Source organism: Mesocricetus auratus, unplaced genomic scaffold (assembly GCF_017639785.1).
Source record: "Mesocricetus auratus isolate SY011 unplaced genomic scaffold, BCM_Maur_2.0 Super-Scaffold_100007, whole genome shotgun sequence".
NCBI classification, from domain to species: Eukaryota; Metazoa; Chordata; class Mammalia; order Rodentia; family Cricetidae; genus Mesocricetus; species Mesocricetus auratus.
The window spans coordinates 56,545,955-56,567,598 of record NW_024429191.1 but is presented as its reverse complement, the minus strand read 5'-3'; the positions used below and the strand labels follow the sequence as shown (position 1 = coordinate 56,567,598).

Sequence of the window (21,644 nt, the reverse complement as noted above, 5' to 3'; positions counted from 1 at the left end):
AGCAGCACTGCCTCTGTAAGTTAAAGCTTTGCAGAATTGTTTCCTTGAAGAAGATAAACCTGAGTTTCCAAGCCATTTAAATGATACCTGGAGACAAATGTAGACACACCCATTAGTAGTTCTATACATAGCCTCTTGCCTCCTGGGAAAAATTCTTTAGGGAACCCTAACTACTGTACCATGTAAATTACTGACTGTATAACCAGACAAGAAAACAGGTATGTTAGATATGGAGGTGTAAGTCAGCTGGCAAAGTGTTTTTGCCCACATGCAGGAAGCCCTCTACACTGCAAAATTAATATAGTAAGGAAAAGCTACAATCCCAGCCTTTCGTAGTCTAAGGCAGAAGGATCAGGAATTCGAGGCCAGAGGTGAGGAAATGTCTCACTGGGTAAATTACTTGTTGCACAAGCACAAAGATGTGAATCCGGGAGCCATGCATGAAGCACACCTCTGATCCCAGCACTTGGAGGCAGAAGCAGAGGCACTGAGTTCCACCAGGCCATCCTGGTCTACATATTGAGCAAGTACCAGGACAGACAGAATCACACACCAGACACTGTCTCAAAAAACAAACAAAACAAAACAAAAAACCAAAAATAAAGTCAAACAACAACAAACTTGAATTTGGGTCCCCAATATCCACTTAAAAGACAGATGCAGTAGGGAATGTCTATACCTCAGTGCCAGGCAGCAGAAGCAGGCAGATCTAGGAGGGCAGGTGGAAGCTTGCTTTGCTGGAATCAGCAAGGTCCAATATGAAATCCTGACTCAAATACCCTATGCCCTCTTCTGGTCTTCAGGGATACTAGGCACACACACATTGTCGACATATACACACACAGAGAGAGACAAAACATTTATACACAGAAAACTAAAAAAAAAAAACTTTTAAGGTAAAGAAGGACTGGAGAAGCTGGGTGGTAGTGTCACACGCCTTTAATCCCAGCACTTGGGAGGCAGAGGCAGGTGTATCTCTGTGAGTTCCAGGACAGCCAAGGTGGGGGGGGGGGACGGACAAGTTAGGTAAGACACAGTTGGAGGGTCCTCTTCCCTTCTCAATTTAAACATGATTCAGACTTTAGGGATAAAAGCATAATAAATGAAAAACCTCAGAGCCAACACAGGACTATTGTAAATTCCTTTTTGTAGATAATTCTATACTAAGACTGCTTGAAATACTATGTGTATAAAATATGTATTTGTGCATGCATGTGTCTACATATGCATATTTGGAGACAAAAAGATCATTTCCATAAATGAGCTGTTTCCTGTCCCATCATTTCTATTTTTCTTGTTTTGAGACAAGGTTTCATGTAGCCCAAGTTAGTCTTGAAGTTCTAATCTTTTCTTTTCCTCTATCTCCCTAGAGCCCCTTGAATGCTAGGCAAGCACTCCACCAACTAAACTACATCCCAAGCCCTCTATTTTCCATAGTACTTGACTCTCACCCCAATTGTTCCTGACTGGCTAGAGATAAAATAAATATCAAGAAAAATTACTCATGAAGCTAAGACAGTGACACAGCTGTGTGACATCAATTAGATCTTCAAAACTGAACTCCAAATACAACAACCATTGGAAATTAAACCTGGATTATTAAAATAAATGAATTGTTTTGGTTAATATTTGTAACAAAATGTTGTCAAGAAATTGGTATTCATCTCTGCTCGAATAGCTTTCTGCTAATCAACAGATAAAACTGGTCCCAAACATCTTTGATTAAAAATATACATTAAGTTGGGTGGTGGTGGCACATGTCTTTATTTTCAGCACTTGGGAGGAAGAGGCAGGTCAATTTGAGACCAACCTGATCTACAGAGTAAGTTCCAGGACAGCCAGGGCTACACAGAGAAACCCTATCTCAGAGAAAAAAAAAGAAATTAAATGAAAATACAATTAAAGATGCCAAGACAGGGATGGTGGCTGTTATCCCAGCACAGGAATCAGAGGCAGGTTTGATTGCTGTAAATTCTAGGCCAACCTGGCTACCAGGCCAACCAGAACCAGGACTACACAAAACTGTAACAAAGATACCATGAACACTGCTATCCAACAAGCACACTCTTTGTTCCTAGTATTGTAATTTCTGGGTATTTTACCTTCAACTGATAACTCTCCTATTTAAAATATGTAAATAAGTTTCTAATTTGAGCTGTAGAGACCCATTTATAGCAGAAAGGATCTAAGTCTAGTGCAGTGGTGCACACCTGTTAATTCCCAGTTTAGAGAAGCTAAAGCTGGATGGTGAGAAGTCCACGCCAGCCTGAGCCTGAACTATAGAGTTCCTCTTATAAATAAGTTACAAAAGCAAAGAAACTCAAAAAATAAACATCATCTAAATTGCAATGCTACAGCCAGTCAATTAATAAAGACTGAGGAGGAGAACCCTTAAAAAGGCAAACAAATTAAACTTTTTTTTTTTTTAAGATACAGCTTTGGGCCGGGCAGTGGTGGCGCACACCTTTAATCCCAGCACTCGGGAGGCAGAGGCAGGCGGATCTCTGTGAGTTCAAGACCAGCCTGGTCTACTGAGCAAGTTCCAGGACAGCCTCCAAAGCCACAGAGAAACCCTGTCTCAAAAAACCAAAAAACCAAAAAAAAAAAACAAAAACAAAAACAAAACCCAGCTTTGGTTTTCTGTGATAGAAATAAACCCCTTTTAGATCTTTTAGATTCATGAATATCACTAACCTCTGAATATAAAAGAGACAGCAAAAGGAGAAGCTGGTAAAGCCTTCAAGTTCAGCGAGAAGGTAAGTTTTCCCCCTCTGGCTCTTTCTCCTATACGGTTGAGCCAATACACAAAGCCTGTGACAGTGTTTTCAGGGAAAAGACTTTACCAGAGTTAATCGCTAACAATTGTCAGGATTGCTTCTAACTAACAAGGCCGGAGGGCTGCTCCCTCTTTCCACCAGGATCTCCTCCTCTAAGATTACTGATGCTGATTAAGACCGACCCCAAGAGGAGAATAAGGGCAGCATTAATGAACGCAGAGTCTTTATAGTTTAAAAAACCCACACCTGGGTTTTATCTTTTCCCCGCCGGTTTACTGCATCAGATACCACAAGAAAAGGGCTCTTTTTTCCATCTGTGCAATTTACTACGCGGCCGACATATACACATCGTTAAAAAGAGGTAAGTGTCCTGAATCTCCTTAGCCAGCTGCAGGGGTGAGATGAGACAGAAAGGATGAAAGGTAGAACTGGAAAATAAAAACAAGGCGATAAGACGCAGAGACCACACTTCCCATTCCATACCCCCTTTCTTACAAGGTTAAGTCGGCTAAAGTCCGGGTGGCGTTAGGAAAAACACACACACCTTGCGCCCTGGGCAGGAGGTGAGGTTGGCTCTGCAGCGCTCAGTGGGGCTCCGGGCTCCGCCCCGCCGGCCTGGGACAGTGCAGCCCTGCTCGCCCCAGTCCAGGGAGGACAGAAGAGAGGGGGCTTCTAAGCGGCTCTGGCAGGGGGAAGGGGAGACGGCTACTTCGGGTGCCAGGCTCACCGAGAGCGCTGCACTCCGCGGTGCGCCGACACCCCCTTCCCCAGCCGGCTCCGGCTCGCTCCCCTCCGCCGCCGGAAGCCAGCCCCGCCTCCTCAACTCCATCCCTGCTCTTTGCAAGCTCCCTCCTGTCTACACAGCCAATCGTCAGGCAAGGAACCAACAGAGCGACTTGCCACACAGCCAACTGGGGAGGCCCACTGGGAGGTCAGTCGCCGGGGATAGGCCAGCTACCCGCGGCCTCGGCCCCGGCCGGGCTCCTCTTTGTTAGCGCTGCCCCCATCTCTCCGGGTGCCCACACGGAAACTGAGAACCTACCTTCCAGCAGCTGGTCCAGGTGATGCCGCGCCTGCCACCTCTCCTGCTCCTCCACCCACTCTCGTACTGGTACTTAAGAGTGACCAGCTCTCAGGTGTTTCCTGCCAGAACGCTTCAGACTTCCAAACCAATTAGCCACCGGAAGACACCCAACCACAAAAGGGATGCTCTCCAGGCCCTCTTTGCTTTACCTTCCTTTACTTAGCCTAATCAACTGCATTCCGTCAAAACGGTGGGTTTAGGTATTAAATCAACTACATTAATTTTACCTGTTGGAAATTCCTGCTTTCCCAGAAGGAAACGGGGGGGGGACACCTGGGGGGGAGTACAGAGAAAGTATGTGCCTGGAAGTTGGTGGAGTTAGGGAGGAGGGAAATCTGCAAAAATAAAGTTGGCTTAAACCTGTATCAGATTCAAAGCATCTACATCCAATAATCCTGAGATGACAACTTTCTGATCAGATTTCAGTATAATTAAGATACAGAAGAACCAGGTCTCCTTAAAACTACACACATAATATCTCTTTAAACAACACTGACACTGTACAACTGGAAGTCTATACTCAAACTTTAATCACTAATGCCAGTGTTAGGGACCCATTTGTGGCTGGGATGGAATATGCTAAAAATAGTACAGTATAATTTCTTGGGCAGTAGTGGAGCAATATAGATGGAGCTGATTTAACAAAAACAAAAGGGGTTCCTGAGGATGTGCTTGACTGATAAGATGCTTGTCTATGATGCAATAAGCCCTGTCCTAGACAGCCAAAGGGCTTCATATGAAGAAGTCTTTCTCAAAAAGAGGAAGGGCTGAACAGATGGCTCAGTTGTTAGGAGAACTGACTGCTCTTCCAGAGGACTCAGGTTCAATCCCCAAACCCACATGATGGATCGAAACCATCTGTAACTCCAGTTCCAGGGGATCCAGAGCCCTCTTCTGGCCTCTGAGACTCCAGGCATATCCCACGCAGAGACATACATATATGCAGCCAAAACACCCATACACATAAAAAGTAAAAATTAAAAAAAAACTCAGATATAATGGTGCACGCCTTTAATCCCAGCACTCAGAGAGCAGAGGCAGGTGGATCTATCTCTGTTAGAGAACAGCCTGGCCTACATAGCCAGTTCCAACACAGCCAGGGCTACAAAATAAAGACCATGTCTCAAAAATAATTAAATAAATCCAAAAATAGTAAGGTTTAGGAATGCTACTTGGTGGTAGAACATCTGGCTAGCATGCAAACGTATATATATTCTTATAAAATACAGTGCTCAGTAGACTGGAATAAAAGAAAACAGTAACAAATGGTATAACCTGACAAGAAACTAGCTTGTGTTTCTGTCTGTGTGTATATGGAGGCTAGAGGGTGACAGGTGTCATTCCTCCATTACTATATTTTGTGTATGTGCCTGAGTATATGTATGAGCACCAAGTACCCTTGGAGGTCAGAAAAAGGCACCAGATTCCCTGGAACTGGAGTTGCAGGCACTTGTGGGCCACCTAATGTAAGTGTTTGCCTGCATGTATGTAACGCACCATGTGTGTGGCTGGTGAGGAGGCCAGAAGACTGTCAGATCATCTGAACTGGAGCTACAGACCATTATGAGCTGCTATGTGGGTGCTGAGACCCAAACCTGGGTGCTCCGTAAGAGTAACAGGTGCTCTTAGCTGCTGTGCCATCTCTTCAGCACTTGCTTTGTTTTCTGAAACAGGGTTTCTCACTGAAGCTGAGGCTCACCGATCCAGCTACTCTGCCAGCCAATGAACTTCACATACCCACCTGTCTTTACCCCATTGCCCAAGCTCTGCTGTTGCTGGAACTACTTTTTAGGTGAATTCTGGGAATTCTAGATCATGCCCTCATGCCTGCTGGGAGGGCAACTTACCAACTGAGTCATCCTCCATCACAGACACATCTAGAAGGACATGTAAAATCCATGAACTATACCTTTCTTTGGGAATCATTTTGTTCACTCATTCACACACATAAAAAAATTACTGTGCTCCATAATACCAAAAACAAAACAAAACAAACAATGCTACTAAACCCCTGTAATAACAATACAAATGAGGCCCAGGGAAATGGCTCAGTGGGTAAAAGTGCTTGCCAACAAGCCTTAATGACCTGAATTTGACCCCAGTATACACATGGTAGGAGAGAACCAACTCCAGCAACTTGTCTTTTGGCCTCCACACATGCAGCAGTTGTGCATGTGTATGCCCTCCCAATAAATAAATAAGGGGTGCTCTTTTGTTTTATTGTGTTTTTGAGACAGGATCTCATATGCTGACATGGCTGGCCTGCAACTTATAGACCAGGCTGGCCTGGAGCGCACAAAGATTCGCCTGCCTCTGTCTCCTCAGTATCCAGGAACATTTCTTTTCTTTCTTTACTTTTTTTAAAATTTATTATTATTTTATGTACATTGGTGTTGTGCCTATATGTCTGAGAGTATTGGGTTCCCTAGAACTGGAGTTATAGGCAGTTGTGAGTCACCATGTGGGTGCTGGAAATGGAACCCAGGTCCTACAGAAGAGCAGTCAATGCTCTTAACTGCTGAGCCATCTCTCCAGCAATCCCAGCAAAATTTCTCTAGTAATAATAGTAAATTGGGTGTGTGGTTCATGACTATAATCCCAGCACTGTGGAGGCTCAAGTAGAATTTCCATGAGTTTCCCAAGTCATAAAACGAGTACTCTAACGATTAGCTTACCATAGACACTTTTGTTAACTGTTTTTGGTTTTTGTCTAAGAGACATGGTTTCACTATGTATCCCTGGCTGGCCTTGAACTCACAGAAATCCTCCTGTCTCTAACTCCCAAGCACTGTGGTGGCACAACACCTTTAATCCCAGCACTCAGAAAGCAGATGCAGGCTGATCCCTGAGTTTGAGGCCAGCCTGGTCTACAGAGTGAGTTTCAGAAAAGACAGGTCTATCTGCCTTGTCTCAAAAATAATAATAAATTTAAAAAAAGAAAGAAAAATCTAACTGAGGAGACATTTGAGTTCAAGGAAAGCCTGGGATTACATTGTGAGTTCCAGGCTGGCATAAGTAAGAAAATGAAACCCTGCCTCAAAACAGAACAAAACAAATAAACAAAAGGTACACCCTAGTTGGCAAATCATTTCTACAACTAAATATTTAAGACTACATGGAAAAGACATTAACCAGAATAAAAGCTTGAAGTCTGATAAGGTGATCAAAAGGAACACTGTGTGGTACAAAGTCCCCTAATCCTCAGAAGGTCCCTACTTGTGTGGTTTAGGACGATTGGGCTGTGTATGTATGGGGTGGGGAGCTGGGGGTAAGTTGTTAGTTAATTGCTCATACTGATGGGGTAGCACATGGTAGAAAAAGAAAAAAGCCAACATCTTAAAAAAGTTTCACACACATACACAAAATGAGACAGCAAACTTGTGAATCAAGCATGATTTGGCATCTTTAAATACAGAGCCAATTTTCTTTAGTGCCAAAGCCAATGGCTTCTCCTGCAGATAAAATGGCACAGTTCCTGAAAAAGCCCTGGACGCTGTTTCCCCACAATCCTATAATCTGTCAGAAGACAGAAAACAAAAAGAAGGCTGTGCCAGCCAGAAAACGCAAATTATAACCAACACCGAGCCAAACTTTATTTCAGACAGAAGGAGCTGTTCTATGTGTCTCTGAAAGAAGAGAAACAAAAGAAGCTTACCAATGCTCCAATAACCAAGGGCAAGCAACTAATTTAACCAAACACCATGTTGAATTAGCATTTGCTGCAAGAGGCTGCCTTCTCACTTCCTATTCATAGCCTAAAAGGGTATTTGCAATGCTTATTAAGAAGTTGATGCCAACAATATACAAAGAATTTTTACATGCCAGGAGAGAATAATGTAAGGAAGAAAAAGAGAAACTATCCAAAGAGCATGAAGTGTTAAGTCATGGAAAAAATAATTAAGGTCAAAGGCTGAGTAAGATCACAGCACTTGAGATAAAAGGGACAGGAGGATCTCAAGTCAAGGTAATCTTGAACTACCAGGGAGTTTGAGGCCAGCCTAGACCAGAGAGACCCTTTTAAAAACATGAGTGGGTGGCCCACCTAGAGACATGGCTCAGTGGTTAAGGATACTTATTCTTGCAAAAGACCAGGGTGTGGTTCTCATCACCACCAATGAAGTTCAACAATCTGAAACTCTAGGGTCTGAGGATCCAACAACCTCTTTTGACCTCTGCACCAGACACACATATGGTATTCGTAAACACATGCAGGCAAAACACTCATACACATAAAAGAAAATAAATATGAAAAGGAAAGCAAGCAAATGTACTTAACAGACTGTTGTAGAGCTCCATGCATGCTAGATACACACTCTACACTGAGTCACATGCTCAATTCTGTTTACCTTTTATTTTGAGACACCCAGGCTGGCCTTATAGTCTAGCCTAGCCTTCAAGGTGGGAAGGTCTTTGCCTTCCAAGTAACTTACAGGTTTAAAGCCAGTAGGCTTGACCATGGTCTCTTTCTAGTCACCAAGCATATGAACACACACACACACACACACACACACACACACACACACACACACACACACACACACAAAATCAAACAGAGCTTGAGTACAGCACCAAGCAAGCAGTTTTTCATTAAAGAAGAAAAAAGCCGCCGGGCGTTGGTGGCGCACGCCTTTAATCCCAGCACTCGGGAGGCAGAGGCAGGCGGATCTCTGTGAGTTTGAGGCCAGCCTGGTCTACAAAGCGAGTTCCAGGACAGCTTCCAAGATAATACAGAGAAACCCTGTCTCGAAAAACCAAAAAAAAAAAAAAAAAAAAAAAGAATCACCTTTCTCAAAATGAACTTAGCCTCTAACAGACATCATGTTGCTAATTTTCACAGCATCCCAATAAAGCACTATTATTTAACATTTAATCACACTTGAACTTGCAAAAGTGTTTTAAAATTATTTTCATTAATAGTCATACCTCACAACCACACACTGTGAGTGACCTAAAGTGGTCTTGTTATCCTTATTTGACAGCTGAGAAAACTAATGCACTCTAAGGCCAAGGTCAAGACTGTCTACTTTCCCAAGGCCAGGGACCTAACCCTTACAGTCAAATTCATTTGCGTATTAGTTGTATTGCTCATAGCTCCAATGACAGATTTTTGTTTTTTTCAAGACAGGGTCTCTCTGGATAACAGTCCTGGCTATCCTAGACCAGAATGACCTGGAACTCACAGAGATCCACCTGCCTCTGCTCTCGAGTGCTGGCACTAAAGGCCATCACCACCAGGTGACATGAGAGTTTCAGAACGAAGAATGCTATTTAAAATGTCAAGAGGTAGAAAACAAGATCTCCAAGACCTTCACATAAAAGTGGAAAGTGACATATGTCTTTAATTCCAGCACACAGGAGGCAGGGGCAGGGAGGTCTCTGTAAATTTGATGCCAGCCTGGTCTACACAGTGAGTTCCTGACCTATGTGGTCAGCCAGTGCTACATTATAAGTCCCTGCTAGGGATGAGGGGTGGGTGTGGAGAACAAGGAAGACATCCAACTCAACTTCAAGCCTAAACACACACAAACACCAATTCATGTGTATGAGTGCCCACATACATACACTGTGGTTAACACTAAACAGATGCAGGGAGTGGGGGCCTGCAGACACAGCTCAGTGAAAGAACACCTGCTGAGCATGGCAGGTCTGGGTTTAATCCTCGGCACTACTGAATAAAAAGAGAGAAGACCTGGCTTCCAAACAAAAATGTCATTGTTTTTTATGAGAAATGAAAAAAGTTAAATGCATGCTTCATTTTCCTCCTAAATCCAGCACATTCAGACTTGTATTTTCACCCTTCCAGTTATAGCTTTAGATAAAGTCACAGTAACCTCCGGGTTATTAAATCCCTCAAATATTTCTGTTCTTATCTGACCCTTGATAGCATCCAACACAACTGACTACTCCTTCCTGTAAAACATTTCTGCTACACCCCACCCAACCCATGTCTCAGGATGGCCTGAATTCATGACCTCCCTGCCTCAGCTAAGTGCTGGGAGCCTAGATGTGTTCTGAAGTTCTTCTTTATCTGACTTGTATGTAAAACTTCCCTAGATTTCATTTGTTGTTTGCTTGTTTTTTTTGTTTTTTTGTTTTGTTTTGTTTTTAAACAGGGCTTCTGTGTAGCCCTGGCTGTCCTGGAACTCACTTCGTAGACCAGCCTGGCCTCGGGACTTTTGGGAGCTCTGGGTGCTGGGATCAAAGGCATTCTCTGGATTTCTACCTTCTTACTGTTTTTTTTTTTTCATAAGCTTCTCTGCTCTAGCCACAGTCCCTTAAGTACTCTCCTGATTTTAATTCTGTAACTTCATATTCCTCCATATGCTGAGAACATTCCAGTCTTAAATTCCAGCCCCTACTTCTCCCTGGAAATGCCAGGTTTCTCCATCCAACTATCTATTTCAAGCATCTTAAATCTCGAATGACTAAAACCAAATCCTTAACAAATATGTTCTGCCAGTTTTATCATTGTCAATGAAGAGCAACACCACTCACTCACCTAGTTCCCCACAATGATTTAGAAGCTATCCACTATTGCTCTTTTGCCCCACATCCTCAGGTATGATACCCAATCAGGCCCCATCAAGTTCATTTCCAAAGACACACAGACTCTAAGTCTCACTTTTCTACCATCACTCCATCCAATTCACCATCAACTCAACTCTAGTCTGAATTAGTTTGGTTTGTTTTTTTTTGTTTTTTTTTGGTTTTTTTGTTTTTTTTTTTTTTTTTTTTTTTTGGTTTCCCGAGACAGGGTTTCTCTGTGGCTTTGGAAGCTGTACTGGAACTCGCTTGGTAGTCCAGGCTGGTCTCGAACTCACAGAGATCCGCCTGCCTCTGCCTCCCGAGTGCTGGGATTAAAGGCGTGCGCCACCAACGCCCGGCTTTAGTATAGGTTTGTAACTTCTCCTTCTCACTAGTCTTGAGCCCTCTACAGTTCATTTTCATACATCAGCAATAGCATTCTTTTTTTAAAATTTTACTTATTTATTATATATACAGTGTTCTGCTTACATGTGTGCCTGAACAACAGAAGAGGGCACCAGATCTCACCACAGATGGTTGTGAACCACCATGTGGTTGCTGGGAATTGAACTCTGGACCTCTGGAAGAGCAGCCAGTGCTCTTAACCTCTGAGCCATCTCTCCAGCCCAACAATAGTATTCTTTCTAATCACAAGTTAATTCATACCATTTTCCTACCTCCAAAGAAAAAGTATGCCCTAGCTGTCTTAGTTTACTTTTCTACTGCTGTGTTAAGACACCATGGCCAAGGCAATTTACAGGAGGAAAGGTACACGGGGGCTCAGTTTCAGAGGGTGAATCCATGACATCATTGTGGGGAGCATGGCAGCAGGCGGGCGGGCATGGTCTGGAGAGGCAGCTGAGAACTTACATCTGATCCACAAGCAGGAGGCAGAGAGACTGAGGTAAACTGGGAAGTGGTTTGCATTTTTGAAACCTCAAAGCCCACCCCAGTGACACATCTCCTCCAAAAAGGCCACATTTCTAATACTCCCCAAACAGTTCCACCAACTTGGAAGCAAGAGTTCAAACATGTGAGTCTATGAGGTCATTCTCATTCACACCATCACACTAGTTTTCAAACCTGTCACCTAGGCCCCGCCTGCTTCATCTTGTACCACTCTCCAAACCACACTGCCCTTAGTCCCGCTCCCTCAGTCTGTCACACCCATTCTTCCTTAGGAGCTCTACACTGCATTCTGCTGATCTGCAAAGCCTTGAAGAAGGTAACCATCAAATTCTCAAAGCTGTTCTCTCAACCTAAACAAGCTGTCTGTTCATCCTCTACCACACCCTTCTTTTTTCCTCTATAGAGTATGTGGTTGTGAGACAAGTTCTCACTATGCAGCTGTAGCTGACCTGGAACTTGCTACAGAGCAGGCAGGCCTCAAATTCATAGGGGTCCAGCCCAGCACTGAGATTAAAGATGGGGCACAACCAGCTATTGAGTATCATTTGCTGATTTTTAAAAGTTGTCTGTTTACTCTCATTCACTAGAATATAAGCTCCAGGACAGCAGAGACTTTATCATCCCTCCCCCAAGACAGGTTCTTGCTATGGCATCCAAGTGGGTTGTTTACTTATTTGTTATTATGTGTATGGGTGTTTTGTCTGCCTATATGTCTGTGCATCATGTGATTGCAGGGCCCTCAGAGGCCAGGAGAGGGTCTCAGACTCCTGGAACTACAATTACAGGTGGCTTTGAGTCACTGTGTGTGTGATAGGAAGAGGGGTCATCCGGAAAAGCAATCAGTGCTTTTAACCACTAAACCACCTCTCCAGTCACCTCAAGCAGGTCCCAAACTCACAATGCTCCTGCTTGAATCTTCTAAATGCTAAGCACAGGTCACTAGCACACAAAACGCAATAGAAATTCAATACATGGTTAGGTACTACTGAGGTGAAGGAAGGAAAGAAAGAAGGAAGGGAGGGAGGAGGGGGGATCAAATATGGCAGTATGCCCCTATAGCCCCAGCATTTGAGGTAATAAAGCAGGAGGACTGTCACAAGTTCAAGACCAACTTGATCTATACTCAGAGTTCTAAGCAGTCAGAGCTACATAAAGGAACCATCTCTTAAAAAAATAAATAAATAAATGAGTGACTAGAGAAATGACTTAGAGGCTAAAAGCAGGCACTATGCTGGGAGGGAATGACGCACACCTTTAATCCCAGCACTCAGGAGGCAGAGGCAGGCGGATCTCTGTGAGTTCAAGACCAGTCTGGTCTACAGAGCTAGTTTCAGGACAGCCAAAGCAGTTACACAGAGAAACCCTTTTCAAAAACAAAGAAACAAAGCTGGGTGGTGGTGGCAGTGGCACACACCTTTAATCTCAGCACTCTGGAGGCAGAGGCAGGCAGATCTCTGTGGGTTTGAGGCCAGCCTGGTCTACAGAATGAGTTCCAGGACAGCCAGGATTTCTTTTCTTTTTTTTTTTTTTTCTTTTTTACAGAGAAACCCTGTGTTGAAAAACAAAAGATTATATGTTCTTGCAGAGGACTGGAATTTGGGTCCCAACACCAATTTTGGGGTACTCACAATTGTCTATAACTAACTCCAAGGGATCCAATGTCCTCTTCTGTCCTCTGAAGGCAATTACACTTACATGCACATATATACACATACAGACACACAGACACAGACACAGACACAGACACAGACACAGACACACACACACACACACACACACACACACACACACACACACGCTTAAAATCAATTTTTTTTTTATTTCCGTGTTTTCAAGGCAGGGTTTCACTGTGTTATGTAGCTCTGGCTGTCCTGGAACTTACTCTGTAGACCATGCTAGCCTAGAACTCAAAGATCTGCCTGCCTCCCAATTGCTGGGATTAAAGGAGTGAACACCACTGTCAGGCAACAAAGAGTTCTTTTTTATTTTTTCCAAGATTTACTTTTATGTGCATTGGCGTTTTGCTTGCATGATTGTCTGTGTGAGGGTGCCAGATCCCCTGGAACTTGAGTTACAGACAATTGTAAGCTGCTATGTGGATGCTAGGAATTGAATCAGGTCTTCTGGAAGAGCAGCCAATGCTCTGAACTGCTGAACCATCTCCCCAGACCCATAAGTAGTTAAGGCATTAAAATCAAGGGCCTGGGGCTGGAACCACCACCTAGCTAAATAAAATACTTAAAAACCAAAGTCAAGGAGTGGAAATATGGCTAATCAGTTGATAGTCTTGATGTTCTTGCAGTGTATCTCGATTCAGTTCCCAACATTCACACAGCAGCTCACAACCATCCCTAACTCCAGGGAATCTGGCTCTCTCCTGGTCTCCCAGGTTACCAGGCACACATGTGGTACACACACATTCGAGAAACACTCACACACATAAAACCTAAAAAGATTAATAAAAAAAGATACACACATAATAAAACCAAACCAGACATGGTGTCTTATACCTATAATCAGGAAGTGGAGACAGGAGAATTAAGAGTTCAAAGCCAGCTTTGGCTACACAGCAAGACTATTTGAAAAACAAAAAATTAAAACTAATGCAGTAGGGAGAAGAGACACAAGACAAGTGAGGAGGTTGGAAACCTTACAATTCTTTTGAAAGGCTCTGATATTTCATTTGCACAGATGCTCTGGTGTTTTCTGCAGCAGTGCAGAAGAGGAAATGTTTTGTATAAAAATAAGCATTATTGCTAGGCATGGTGTTGCACACCTTTAACCCCTTATGTCTGGGAAGCAGAGGCAGGTAGATGGATCTCTATGAGTTGGAGGCCAGCCTGGTCTGTATAGCAAGTTCCAGGCCAGCCAAGGATACACAGTGAGACCTTTGTTTTTTGTTGGTTTGTTTTGTTTTTCAAAACAGGGTTTCTCTGTGAAATGGCCCTAGCTGCCCTGGAACTTGCTCTGAAGACCATACTGGCCTCAAAATCACAGAGATATGCCTGCCTCTGACTCCCAAAGTGCTGGGATTAAAGGCGTGCACCACCACTGCCCAGCTCTTTTTTTTTTAAAGATTTATTTATTTATTTAGCATATAGTGTTCTGTCTGCATATATGCCTGCATGCTATGATGGGGAAGCACTGTTGGCCAATAGGGAAGCAAGATAGGTGGGACTAGGAGTCAAGGAGGATTCTGGGAAAGAGAGGCAGAGTCAGACATCATGTAGCCGCCATAGAAGTAAGAGGTACGGAACCCTTTTCCGGTAAGAGAAATACTTAAATGGGTTAAATACTTAAGTCAGATTTAGCCAGTAAGAAACAAGCAAATGGCCAACAGCTTCATAATTAATACAACGTCTTGTGTATTGTTTGGGGACTGCAACTGTGGCAGAGCCCAAGCAGCTGGCGGGGAAAACCAAATCGGCTGGCAGAGGAAAACTACACGTTACAATGCTAGAAGAGGGCATCAACTCTCATTATAGTTGGTTGTGAGCCACCATATGGTTCCTGGGAGTTGAACTCAGGAGCTCTGGAAGAATAGCCAATACTATTAACCACTGAGTCTTCTCTACAGCCCGAGACCTTGATTTAAACAAACAAACATAAAGATAAGCATTGTTGGTACAAAATAAAAAGACCAACTGTTCTTAACAAACTATGTGTAGTGGAAGTATATTAATCTTCATGTAATTTATAAATAATGGCCCTCTTGGTGCCCATGTGTTAAGGATTAGCATATTTCCACTGTACTTCCATCTTCACCCTTGTTTGAGTTTTGTTTTGAGAGATCTGTGATGTAGCCAAGCCTGGCCTGGAACTTCTGAGTTCCCTGCCTTACCTCCTGAGGGCTGAGACCATGAGCACATGCCTCAACAACCAGGTTTGTCTGTCTTCTTTCTTTCTTCTCCCAAAGTTTTGGGGCTTGAACCCCAGGCTTTCTGCTAATCCAAGACAAGTGTTCTATTACTGAACTATATCTCTATAGACAGCTATGATCAGTTTTTTTTTCCTTTCTTTTTTAGAGGTAGGATCTTACTATGAAGCTCAAAATGGCCTGAAACTTGCAATTTTCCTGTATAGTGCTAGGCGGACAGTTTTAGATCTTATGTCCCCTCCTAGCTTCTTGTTCACCAGCTTTTTGAGACTATAGATACCAAACTCAGGGTCTCATGCTTGCTAAGCAAGGGCTGTGCCTCTGAGTCACTTCAGTCATTTATCTGACTTTTTTGTTTTCTTTTGTTGTTGTTTGGTTTTTTGTTTGTTTTTCCAAGACAGGATTTCTCTGTGTAACCAGCCCTGGCTGTCCTGGCAACTCGACCTGTAGACCAGGTTGGGCATGGATTGTTTGGTTTTTGAGACAAGGTAACACTACATTGCCCTGCCTGGCCTGGAATTCACTATGGACATCAGGCTGGTCTCAAAGTCACAGAGATACTTCTGCTTATTCCTCCAGAGTACTGGGATCAAAGGTGTGTACCGCCACACCTGGCAAATGGTGTGTGTGTGTGTGTGTGAGAGAGAGAGAGAGAGACAGAGACAGAGAGACAGAGAGAGGGAGGGATTGTTACAGGGATAGAGAAAGAGAGATGGTTCAGCTTCAGCAGTTAAGAGCACTGGCTGCTCTTCAAGGATCCAGGTTTGGTTCCCAGCACTCACATGATAGCTAACAATCATCTTTAACTCCAGTTTCAGAAGATCCAATGCCCTTTTCTGGCCTCCACTGGCACTACATGCAAATGGTGCACAGACACATGTCAGCAAAATACTCACATACATTAAATTAAGTAACAGAAATCTAAAAAATAAAAAAGCACCTGAGAGTCCATAATAAAAAAATTCATACACATCTTGAAATCCCAGTACTCAGTAGTCAGAGGCAGGTTGATCTCTGTGAGCCCCAGGCTAGCCAGAGAATTCCAGGCCAGCCAGGATGACACAGTGAGACCCTGCCTAGACACACACACACACACACACACACACACACACACACACACACACACACACACAGAAAAATATCTGAGGAGTTGTAAAGATGGATCAGCACTTAGGAGCATATTGGGCAGCCACAACACCTTCCTCTGGCCCCTGTAGACTCTAAGCAGGTGTCACAAAGATACATAAATAAAAATAAAAACACACTCTGGATAGAACAGTGCACATCTGTAACCCTGCAGAGGGAGGGCTGTAGGAGTGAACCCCACAGAGGGCCAAGGCAGGAAGACTACAAAAAGATGTGGTCACCTGGGTGCTGGTAGCCATGTCAGAGGAGCAACAGACAGCAACTGACTTCAGGGTGTCAGCCCACCAAGAGGCTGACGGGTAAATCTAAGATAGGCAAGGTCCCAAGACCACAGACTCCAGAGTGATTTGTTTGTTTGTTTTTCAAGACAGGGTTTCTCTATGAAACAGCCCTGGCTGTCCTGGAACTCAGAGATCATCAGTCTGCCTCTGCCTCCCAAGTGCTGAGATGAAAGGCATGAGCCACCATCCGGCTTCCAGAATGACTTTTGCTTCCGTTGTGCTGTCTTGTGTTTACTGCTGTCATTTTTCTTTGGTACCTGGCATGGTGAAAACAGATGTGGAAGATTGCCACTGCCTGTAATGTAGTGTATTTATCTAATGGATACATCCCATTCTACTGGGCATTTTTACCTGTGGATTACTATGAAAATTATTTCTTCCCAAACTGTACTATCTAATTGATTATAGTAATAACATTAGGTTAAATAGTTTTGATAATTAAAAATAAAACAAAGAAGTGTCACACAGCTAGAATACGTGAGTTTCTATTAAGGAGCCATATAGACTGTGGCTTAAGTTAACAATTAAAAAATATTGAGATGGCTGGGGGCTGGAGAGATGGCTCAGAGGTTAAGAGCACTGGCTGGTCTTCCAGAGGTCCTGAGTTCAATTCCCAGCAACCACATGGTGGCTCACAACAATCTACAATTCAATCTGGTGCCCTCTTCTGGCAGAACACTGTATGTGTAATAAATAAAATAAAAATCTTTAAAGAAAAAATATTGAGATGGGAGATGGTGGTGGTACATGCCTTTAGCTCCTAGCACTGGGGAGGCAGAGGCAGGAGGATCTCAGTGAGTTCAAGACCAGCCTGGTCTACAAAGTGAGTTCCAGGACAGCCAGGACTACACGGAGAAACTCTGTCTCAAAAACCCAAAGAAAAAGAAAAAACAATTGAGTTCTAGTATTCCAGCTAGTTTAAATTCTTCTATCTTAATGTTTGGAGATGTGTTCACAGGTTTTGAAGTATATCACAGCTGAAACAAAGCTTTGAAGATAACTTAGACTAAGATGTTTTGTCAAATAGCTTTGAAGTGAAAAACCTAAAAAGACAATCTAAGTTTTAGAAGGGCACATAGTTGAACGAGGAACTCGTTAAGGTCAGGTAACAAGAACAAAGCAGCCCAGTTATCATGAGCTGACATACCTTTCTTGCTAGGATTGGTTGATGACCAAAGGTGATGATTAATCCCTTACACCCATTTCTGCCCTCAATCTCCTGACATAAAAAACTATTGATGAGTGAGTATGCACCCTAAAGATTTAAAGTAGAGCTGACTGATTCTTTTTCATACATAAAAGTTTAGATTTGGCCTGGCGGCGGTGGCTCATGCCTTTAATCCCAGCACTCTGCAGGCAGAAGCAGGCATATCTCTGTGAATTCGAGATCAGCATGGTCTATAAGAGCTAAGTTCCAGGATAACCCCAGAAACACTGACTCATTCCCCCCCCAAAAAAAGTTTAGATTTGTGATTGTTTTAAGATTTCTTGTAAGACTGCCTTTTTTAAAGATTTATTTATTTGTTTATTTATTTATTATGTATAGAGTGTTCTGCCTACATGTATCCCTGCAGGCCAGAAGAGGGCACCAGATCTCATTACAGATGGTTGTGAGCCACCATGTGGTTGCTGGGAATTGAACTCAGGACCTCTGGAAGAACAATCAGTGCTCTTAAGCTCTGAGCCATCTCTCCAGCCCAAGATTACCTTTTGAGATAAAGTGATTGATCATTTCTTTTTTTTTTTTTTTTTGGTTTTTCGAGACAGGGTTTCTCTGTGGCTTTGGAGGCTGTCCTGGAACTCACTTTGTAGACCAGGCTGGCCTCCAACTCACAGAGATCCGCCTGCCTCTGCCTCCCGAGTGCTGGGATTAAAGGCGTGGGCCACCAATGCCCGGCTGATCATTTCTTTGTAACCATAAAATGCAGCCTGCCAGTAAAAGAATATCTTGCTTGGGTTACACACAACTTGTTAATCTGTAACAAGTTGCTTGGGTATGAATGTTCATTGGTTTGGGCTGGAAAGATGGCTCACGAGTTAAGAGCAATGGCTACTCGTCCAAAGGACCTGAGTTCAATTTCCAGCAACCACATGGTGGCTTACAACCATCTGTAATGAATGTACATTGGTTCTTAGGATAATTTGTTTTTTTACCTGTAATATATAAAAAGTTTAAAGCATATGGAAAATATGCTGTTTTTTTACTTGTATTCATTGTAATTATTCACTTGAAAAACAGAATGTAGCCGGGTGTTGGTGGTGCACGCCTTTAATAACAGCTCTCGGGAGGCAGAGGCAGGCAGATCTCTGTGAGTTCAAGACCAGCTTGGTCTACGAGAGCGAGTTCCAGGAGGACAGCCTCCAAAGCCACAGAGAAACCCTGTCTCAAAAAAAAAAAAACAAACAAAAAGAAAAGATCTGAAGGAAACCATCAAGAGAGTATGTGTCTTTTTCCTTTACCCCTCAGATAAAATAAAGTTGTATTTCAGATTCCCTTTGAGCCCTGCGCTGCTGAGAGCTGCCTCCCCCACCCCAGCAGTAGTACCTGGAGCCTGAATAGGGACATGAAAGGGAGAATCAAGATTGTCCCAAAAAGAAAAAAAAATTTTTCAAGAAGCCTGAGTTATCTAAGAGGACCATGTTACAATCAATCAATCAATCAATCATCTTTGGGGGGGCTTTTAAAAAGTGGGATTAGGATGTACCTCAATTGCTACAATGCTTGCCTAGTGGCAGAATGCCCTAGTAGTCTAAGGTAACTCTGAATGTCAGATCCTCCTGCCTCTACCTTCAAAGTACTGGGATTACAGATGTAAACCACCACGGCTGGTTTGTATGGTACTTGAAAATGAAACCAAGGCTTCCTTCACTGAGACAAGCACAAATCACCATTTTATAATGATCTATCCAAATCTGATTTTTTGCTTTCATATTTTAACTATACCTTTAAGAGTTGAAGATGTGGGCTGGAGAGATGGCTCAGAGGTTAAGAGCACTGACTGCTCTTCCAGAGGTCATGAGTTCAATTCCCAGCAACCACATGGTGGCTCACAACCATCCGTAATGAGATCTGGTGCCCTCTCCTGGCTTGCAAACATACATAGAGGCAGGATGTTGTATTCATAATAAATAAATAAAATCTTAAAAAAAAAACAAAAAAAGAGTTGAAGATGTACCTCAGATGATAGCGTTCTTACCCAGCATGATCCAGGCCCTGAGTTCAATTCTCAGTGACCAATAAAACTGGGTGTGTTGGTGCATACCTGTGATCTCAGCACTTGGGAAATGGAGGCAGGAAGATCAAGTCTCAGGTCATTCAAAACTATATACCAAGTTTAATGCCTGCCTGGGGTACATGGACTTTTTAATAAACAGTAAAATAAGAACCATCACTCAGGAGGCAGAGGCAGGAGGATCTCTGTGAGTTTGAGGCCAGCCTGGTCTACAGAGCGAGTGCCAGACAGGCTCCAAAGTTACACAGAGAAACCCTGTCTCAAAAAGACAAATAAATAAATAGAAATAGGGACAAGAGGATGATGGTTCAATGGCTAAAAATGCTAAATTTAATCCCTGAGACCCAGCAAGTTGTCCTCTGACCTTTATACACACATGCCTTGGCACGTGTGAGCACACAAATATATCCACATATGGGGCTGGAGGGATGGTACAGTAGTAAAAGCACTCTCTGCTCTTCCAGAGCACCTGGGCTCAATTCCCAGTACCCACATTTGGGTTCACACTGTCTGTAACTTCAGTTTCAGGGAATCTGATGCCCTCTTTTGGCCTCTACAGGTACCAGGCATGTATGTAGGGCAGACATATATGCAGGCAAAACATGCATACACACAAATTTTCAAAAAAAAATTTAAAATATATACACATACTCACATGCATAGAAAACAAAATATAAAAAGAAAAAAGGTGGGGAGTGTTGGTAATTTGCCTTTTAAGCTGTATTCCTTTCATCCTACCTCACAACTGACCAGAGAACAAACAAACCTTTATAGGCAGTGAAGAGAGAGGTAGACATGAACCACTTCTCTAAGAAAGCATTCTCCTCACTAAGAGTACAATGACTTCACACTCATCACCCTCTGGTCAGCTGGAGAGCTCCTACCCATTCCCCTGCCACTCTTCTCATTTACTCTCACTTGGGAATTTATCAAACTTGAATCATGTTCTAGATGTTGCTACATGGCTTTAAGAGTTTAAAAGTAAGTATTAGGCACACGTCTCTTCTGAAAGCCAAGCTTCCTATGCTGATGCATTATTCAATGTTACTCTGCAAAGTCGTAGCTCATTTCCTCCCCTTGCTTGTCCTGTCTTAGCAGTGCGTACCAACAGTGCCTCTGGCTCTCCATCTTCAAACTTTAATTTTTTTTTCTTTTTTTCTTGTTTTTGGTTTTTTCGAGACAGGGTTTCTCTGTGGCTTTGGAGGCTGTCCTGGAACTCGCTTGGTAGTCCAGGCTGGTCTTAACCTCACAGAGATCCGCCTGCCTCTGCCTCCGGAGTGCTGGGATTAAAGGTGTGCGCCACCAACGCCCGGCTCAAACTTTTCTTTTTCCTTAATCTTCAGTCTTTCTTTACAGGAGTCTAGACACAGACCCCATACACACACACACCCAAAAAAAAAAATTTTAAGCAGCTGAGTTTCCCAACTTAGGGAATAGCGCAATGGACAAGCTTCAAACCCCTTCGTGATCATGCTATATTCCCTGTCAGGTAAGTTTTTCATCTTCAGAATTTACTGTTAACTTGGAATGCCTTCTCTTGTCTCACTTAGAGGACCTGTCTTGCAGGTTCAATGTAGAATGTCTCTCATCAATACTTCTCAGCCTTGCCTTCATTCTCCTAACAAATCATCTATTCTGCTTCAACACTCCACTCACAATTTTTTCTTACAGTTTAACCCTGAAAATAGGATGCATCTTATGATCGGCAGCATGCTGATCTGGTAAACTGGTAGGCAACTGTGGCCAGAACTACGGGTGCAGTTCTATGGTGCAGTGCAGCATCTGGAGTTATTAACATGTGAAAAGCCCTGA

At 43.2% G+C, this 21,644-nt stretch overlaps 1 protein-coding gene across 10 annotated transcripts in view; it reads right to left on the bottom strand.

Annotated features, from left to right (window-relative positions):
• Positions 1-21,644, bottom strand: part of Fam222b (family with sequence similarity 222 member B) — a 56,416-nt gene that overhangs the window by 27,329 nt on the left and 7,443 nt on the right. For 2 of the 10 annotated variants that reach the window (XM_021231165.2, XM_021231168.2), the window contains exon 1: positions 2,695-2,717. The exons of 2 other annotated variants lie outside the window; for them this stretch is intronic. The gene's annotated coding sequence lies outside the window, so the exon portion shown is untranslated. Of the gene's footprint in view, positions 1-2,694; positions 2,718-3,272; positions 3,527-3,819; positions 4,047-21,644 lie in introns of those variants that run through there. 6 more of the 10 variants (XM_021231166.2, XM_021231164.2, XM_013118382.3 and 3 more) reach the window with 6 other exon arrangements.